Source organism: Chiloscyllium plagiosum, unplaced genomic scaffold (assembly GCF_037043375.1).
Source record: "Chiloscyllium plagiosum isolate Xiang-an unplaced genomic scaffold, Cpla_swu_hap1 HiC_scaffold_18, whole genome shotgun sequence".
NCBI classification, from domain to species: Eukaryota; Metazoa; Chordata; class Chondrichthyes; order Orectolobiformes; family Hemiscylliidae; genus Chiloscyllium; species Chiloscyllium plagiosum.
This window is the reverse complement of record NW_028270156.1, coordinates 41,563,534-41,570,648: the sequence shown is the minus strand read 5'-3', so window position 1 is coordinate 41,570,648 and position 7,115 is coordinate 41,563,534.

Here is a 7,115-nt window from a genome sequence, read left to right as displayed (position 1 = left end):
CCTCCCCCGAAGAACAAGAACATTTGACACTTCAGTGATGGAAGGGCTGATTATTGGTGCCCCATCCCCTTCAAACCCAGTGTGTAGTGGGGGAACAGAGAAGTGTAAAACCCAGCCCACTGTCGCTGAGTCAGAATCCTGGATGACCCTCCCTTACACTGACAGCACAGTGGCTAAGTGGTTAGTGCAGCTGGCCCGCAGTGCCAGGGACCTAAGTTCAACTCCAGCCTTGGATAACTGTCTGTGTGGAATTTGTACATTCTCCCTGTGTCTGAGTGAGTTTCCTCCAGATGCTCCAGTTTACCCCTACACTCCAAAGATGTGTAGATTAGATGGCTTGGCCATGGTAAATTGCCTGTAGTGTCCAGGGATGTGTAGGCTAGTTTAGTTCACCATTGTAAATATGATGTTACTGGTATTGGGTTGGATGGTCTTCGGAGGGTCAGTGATGATGTGATGGGCTGAAAGGCGTCTTTCCACACTGCATGATCTTCTCACTCCTGTGGTGTTGGATAACAGCAGTTCAAGAAGATGACACACCATAATCTTATCCAGAGGTTGGACAATAAATGCTAGCCATGCCAGTGACACCACTTCCTAGAAACAAATGGCATGAATTGTTTTAGGAAAAGGCACTTCTTCTGTGACAAGTTTGTTCTACATTGCGCTTATATTTTTTATGTTGCTTCAGAAAAGGAAATGATCAACATACAAGCCTGAGAACTAAATTTCCCCCTTTCCACAGTTCTTTCCCCAACAGTACCTAATAAATGCGGGTGATTTGGAATGTCTATGTGGAAATCTCACCCGCTTCCATCTCAATGTCCCTAAATCTAACCAAATGACTCCGCTGCACATATGACACTTACAACCAAGTAACGTTTATTTTATAATATTTTTAAAGATTGTTAGATCCAATTTTCCCTAAATTTATTCTCTAAAGTAGGTTTGAAAGTCAGTAGAACAGGAATGGATACAAAATGGAGGATCAGGAACTGAAAGGAAAAGATAAAATAAAGCAAGATAGAAAAAAAGATGGCAATAGAACAGCAAAGTGAAGAGAGAGAGCATTTGTTTCCACAAGGAGCAGTTATTATAAAATGTTTGAAGTGACTGTTCTGACATTAGAACCTGTATTTAAGGTTTTTATAAATTCATTCAAATGATTTTTCTCAGATGGTCTTTACATAAACTATCCAATGAGGTGCCCTGGGAGGCAATCGTGGCGTGTGAAATGTGGTGTGTGTAATTATTGTCACAATTGGTTCTAAAGATCCTAAGCTTACAATGCAAGGATGGCGTGATAATTAGATTTAACTTTCGAATTAGACGGAGGGAAGCAGAGCCTATAATAGTGAAGACAATTCCACATGCTTCTTTTGTCAGATTTCTGAAAACCCACCAAAGCCTGGGCACAGGGCACAAGGCTATGTGAGCACCATTGCTGGCAGATAGTCAGTAGTTTAGAGACAATCAGCTTTAACACTTTCTGTCTTTGAGTATCACATGGAGCACAAATCTAATTACACCTCAAATAAAGTCTGTTAATCAATTCCACATCTGTTGCTACACCAAATTGACAGGATTAAGCTTCCTACATTTAGATTTTTGCCATGATTCTACTTGGCATTTACTGAATTGAATAATATTAAATGTTATTATAATGTTAGTTATAATACTTGCAAAACAAGTTGCACATACATTTAACAACCATTCATTTGGTATTGAATTTTCATATCATGTTGTTCTTCATGTTATTAATTAATGTTAAACAATTTTCCAGTCACTGAAATATCCAAATTCCCAATGGTTTCTAATTTAGAACTTACCCTTTGTTTTCTTCCACCTTCTGTGTTTCCCTTTTATTCCGGAAAATCCCAATTTACTGAAGTCAAGTTTCCTGTCTATCAGGCACCACTCACTACCTCACCCAGCTACTTATGCCTTCCTGTGACTGAGCAGAAATTTAGCTAGTGAAAACAAGTAAATCTCACATTTCAATTCGTCCTCAGCTGACAATTCTAAACGACCATACAATCCCTAAGTGTGGAAACAGGCCCTTCGGCCCAGCAAGTGCACACTGACCCTCCGAAGAGTATCCCACCCAAATCCATTCCTCTACATTTACCCTTAACACATGCCTAAACACAATGGGCAATTTAGCATAGCCAATTCACCTAACCTGCATATCGTTGGATTGTGGGAGGAAAAGGATAGAGCGTGCAAACTCCACTCAGACAGTCATCCGAGGCTGGAATTGAACGCAGGTCCCTGGCGCTGTGAGGCAGCAGTGCTAACCACTGAGCCACCCTGCCACCCCAGAGCAAAGCTGATGGAAAAAATGGTTGATATTTTCCACTCCCTAGGTTTGTTTTTAATGGAAATATTAAGTTCTACATGTGCAATTGTCTGAGTAAAGACATGCATATTATTTCAAAAGCAAACGTTGCAAGCCCTTGTAATCTGGAATTATAATGGAAAATGCTGGAGATACTTAGCATCTGCAGAGAGAAGCAAAACACTGGAATTTGAAGGTGAGGAAATTAAATAAATCCAGATCTGGCCCCACGCTGCCTACTTTCCTCTATCCCCACCACAATTGTGCTAATTACGGCAGAGGTAGTGTCAGGCAGTTTGCCTAGTACTGGGCAAATTCAGGTCTCTAAAAGGGCATTAAATAGCCACGTAGGACTTCATTTCATCACCTCTGTGATTTCCCAACAATGTGATCTCTCAAACACCACTTGCACATCTATACACCTCCACCCCAGGGCCTGACTGTCACCAAGTAAGACCCCCAATACACTAGCCCAAATCCTGATCCACTGCAACATGCCTTGCCCTAAATTTCTGGAAAACTGTTGACCTTTGATTTTCACTGCTATATAAGTGAAACTTCCAGAATGGGAGAAGTCCTTCCTCGAATCTATTAGCAGCAAATTGATCTTAAATGGCTGTAAAGCAGCTAGTGTTCCCCTCAGCTGTGCGGGACCATCAGGAATCTGTTCCCCATACTGTACAGTCCAGAGTCAGTGGGTTAGATTGTTGTGCATCCACAGAGACTATGAGTATCTTTTTAATAATGGCAATTGGCTCCTGGATTTGGACATTCTCATTATAGCAGATCCTATTTTCATTGGCAGTGAAAACAATTGAAAGAAATGGGGCATGAAGAGCAGAGGCATGAATCACAAACCATTGGGCCATTTAACTTCAGGACAAGCAGAAGCAATTTTCATTCCAGATCACCCTGAACTAGTGGAGACTTGAATGATTGTGAAGGGTGGATAAGGTATGGCAAATCATCTAGCTGCTAAATTACCTAAAACTCCCGTCCTTTGAATTTTATAAAACGAACTATCAGTCTGTGTCTGTAAAATGAAAAATATTGTCTCGTAATTACAATAAATGTTTGCTGACATAGCCTATGGGCTCTCATTGCAGATTTTTACTGCTGCAATGTTTCTTTAATCTTTCGTTATCACAGAATGTTGGACTATAAATTCAGTTTGATTGACAGCTATATGAGGTTATTAAAGGATTATCTGTCTTTGCTATAGGGTTACATATAAAATGTTTTTTTGAATGGTAATTAGTGAGAGGATATAAACGTATTGAATGGGCTTTCGTGAATGACATGGTCTTTATATGGTTTTATTTGTTTCATCTTACCATAAGGTCTGCTTATGGTGGATGCTAAGTAAGTTGGCATGGATGGTGTAAAGCCAAAGAATGTGGGTAAGGAGTCATAAATTGGCAGAGGAGCTATAAGGGACTATAGGTTGAATGAACGGGTATGGGTTGGCATGAAGAGGATGAGAGATGATTGGCAGTCAGTGGAAAGAGATGGGTTATAGAGTATAAGGGCCATTGGGAGTGAGTGGGCCATAGGTCATCATGAATCAGCAAAGATATAAGGGTGTGAGTGAGTGATGAAAGAATGTGTTGGGGGGGTGGTGGTGGTGTGAGGGATGAGGAGACTAACAACTAAAAACATAACTTGGATGAAGTGCCAGAGAATCAAGCTGTGTCTTTTAACCAGCTTGCCTCAGCTCTCAACAATATCTGTAGTTACCTTTGATCTTCGTCTAGGCCAATGGACCAACTCAATCCTGATTCATTCCTCTGCAACCAAAATTGCACCATCTGGAGCATCTTTTCTCAGGAGGTTTCCAGATTCTAGCCACCCACAAACCTGCTGAAACGCCATCCCAATGTTTCAGGTCTGTGACATTTCAAAAGAATTAGAAAATAGTTAAGGGTATTCGGCAAGTGCGGAGAGAATGGGGGAGAGGGTGGTGGCGGATGAACTAACAGGAGAGCCTGCGACTTGGTGGAAATCAGGAAAGATTGAATGACAATAGAGATGATAGTGCATTAGGTAAAATGGGGGTATATTATAATTCCTGATGAGGTTGCCACAATTATGTTATGGTCTGGCCAGTGTCCAGTAATATTTGTGTGTAAATAGACAAAGATTGAAATTCTATTCACTTACAAAAGAATAAAGCCAAAAAGTCAATGGGTTTTGAACAAACAATTTGAACTTTACTCTTGGCTTCTATTAATTCCAAATATATTTTAACTTATTCCACTGTTTCCATGGATGAAGGCAATAAAGATATGGTAACTAAATTTGCTGATGACTCAAAGATATGCAGGAAAGTGAGTTGTGAAGAGGACATAAGGAGCCTACAAAGAAAAATCGATAGGTTAAGTTAATGGGCAAAAGATCTGGCAAATGGACTATAATGTGGAAAGTGTGACATTGTCCACTTTGGCAGAAAGAATATAAAGGAAGCATATTATCTAAATGGTGAGAGTTGCAGAGCCCTGACATGCAGACAGATCGGGTGTCCTTGTGCTTAAATTGCAGAAGGTTAGCAATGAATCAAGAAAGCTAATAGAATGCTATGTTTTGTTATGAGGGGAATTTCATGCAAGAGTGTGTAGATTAAAATTCAGGGCATTGGTGAGATCATGTCCAGAATACTACATGTGGTACAGGTTACCATACTTATGAAGGATGCTAATGTGTTCAGAGAAGGTTTACAAGACTACTACCTGGGATGAGCAGATTACCTTATAAGGAGAGGCTGGATAGGTTAGGCCTGTATCCTTGGGGCGGCGCAGTGTCTCAGTGGTTAGCACTGCTGCCTCACAGTTCTAGGGTCCCAGGTTCGATTCCAGCGTTGGACAACAGTCTGTGTGGAGTTTGCACATTCTCCCCATGTCTGCGTAGGTTTCCTTCGGGTGCTCCGGTTTCCTCCCACAATCCAAAGATGTGCAGGTCAGGTGGATTGGCCATGCTAAATTGCCCATAGTGTTAGGTGCATTATTCAGAGGGAAATGGGTCTGGGTGTGTTACTGTTCAGAGGGTCAGTGTGGGCTTGTTGTGCCGAAGGGCCTGTTTCCACACTGTAAGGAATCTAATCTAACCATCACTTAACCTTGACATGATATTTGAATCCAGGTCCCCAAATTTAGACACTAACAGCATCATTTGTATGATCAGTGCAGCTTTAGTGCCTTCATTTTTTGGCCCCAAACGGCTCACAACAATAAGCTTAGAGTTATGCTTTTCTGCCCAGTTTCTGTTTACTCCTTCTGTCTTGATTGTATTTCTTATAATATCTGCTAGATGACATCTTTACAAGAACAGAAATAGGTTAATTTGCAAATGGAGTTCTGAAATTTAATTTACCCTCAAATAAACTTGTCATAATTGTTCAAGGCCAAATTGCATATTTTATTTATCTTTATTCAGTTCTAAGCACTTTTTCCTTTTTTTCTGAATTCCTGTTCAGCTGCTCCTTTTAAATCTGTCATCTCCATTCTCATATCAATCATTTCATGGCCTATTTATGATTTAAGCATAGTGATCTTTTTTAGAAAAGTTTTATGATTTTCTCCAATTGTCAGGTCTTTTTCAGTGGAAGATGCTTTATTCCTTTCATGAGAGTGTAAGACGAGACGGTGTAATCTCAGAATAAGGGATCTTGCATTTAACACAAATGAGCATATCCAATCTCTCTCTGGACTGTTTGGGCCGAAGGGCCTGTTTCCATACCGTAGGGAATCTAATCCACTTGGCCAGGTGAAATTGAAAAGGAAGGTTTTTTTTGGGTGAATCTAGAACGAAGGGTCATAACTTATCAATAAGGGGGCACCCAATTCAGGCAGAGGAAAAATATTTTATCCAAGAGTCAGTCTTTGGAATTCCCTTGCTCAAAAGGCAGTGGGTGCAGAACCTTTAAAGATTTTTAAGGCAGAGATAGGTAGAATCTTGATTACCAAATAGATAAAAGATTATCGGTGTCTGCAAGAATGTAGAATTGAAATGAAAATCAGATCAGCCATTATCTTATTGAATGACAGAGCAGATTTGAAGGGCTGGGTGTGGGGAGGCAGGTGGGTGTTTGCAGAAGAGGTGCTAGCCTCCAATCATTAGTCCCTTCATCTCCTTAAGTCACTTGCTTTATAGCCCATCTGGAGTGGAATTAAAAATTCACAATTTTTCTGGCAAGCTTAAACAGTCTTGTGTAGATCAGTGCATAACTGTCACACCCTGATTTAATTAATTTCCTAATAAATAATTGCCAAGTTTGGAAGAGGAGCCGTAATGGACTCTCTCCACAGATGCTGTCAGACCTGTTGAGTGTTTCCAGCACTTCATATTATTTCAAATGTTCAGCATCTGTAATATGTTGCTTTTAAATTTCTTTGGAGAGAGAAATTTGAGGGCAGTTAGCATTGGTTACTATTTTTCCATGGTGTAACTGTGGATTACAGATTAATATATGCCAAAATATTTTGTAATTTCTTTTTGGAGGGCCGAAGGTTTCACCAGTATGTTGCTTTTATTCATTTGTCAGATGTATGCATCACTGGCTGGGTCTGTATTTACCACTGACTCATAACTGCCCTTAACCACAATGGCTTGCTAGGGCCAATTCCAGGGGCAGATAAGGGTCTGTGCTATGGGTCTGGAATCACACTTAGGCCAGACCAGGTAAGGGAATTAGTGAACAAGATGAACTTTTAGGACAGTTGCATGGTTGACATTAGGTTAGATTTTAATGCTAGATTTTTTTTGTTGAATCCCAATTTCATTT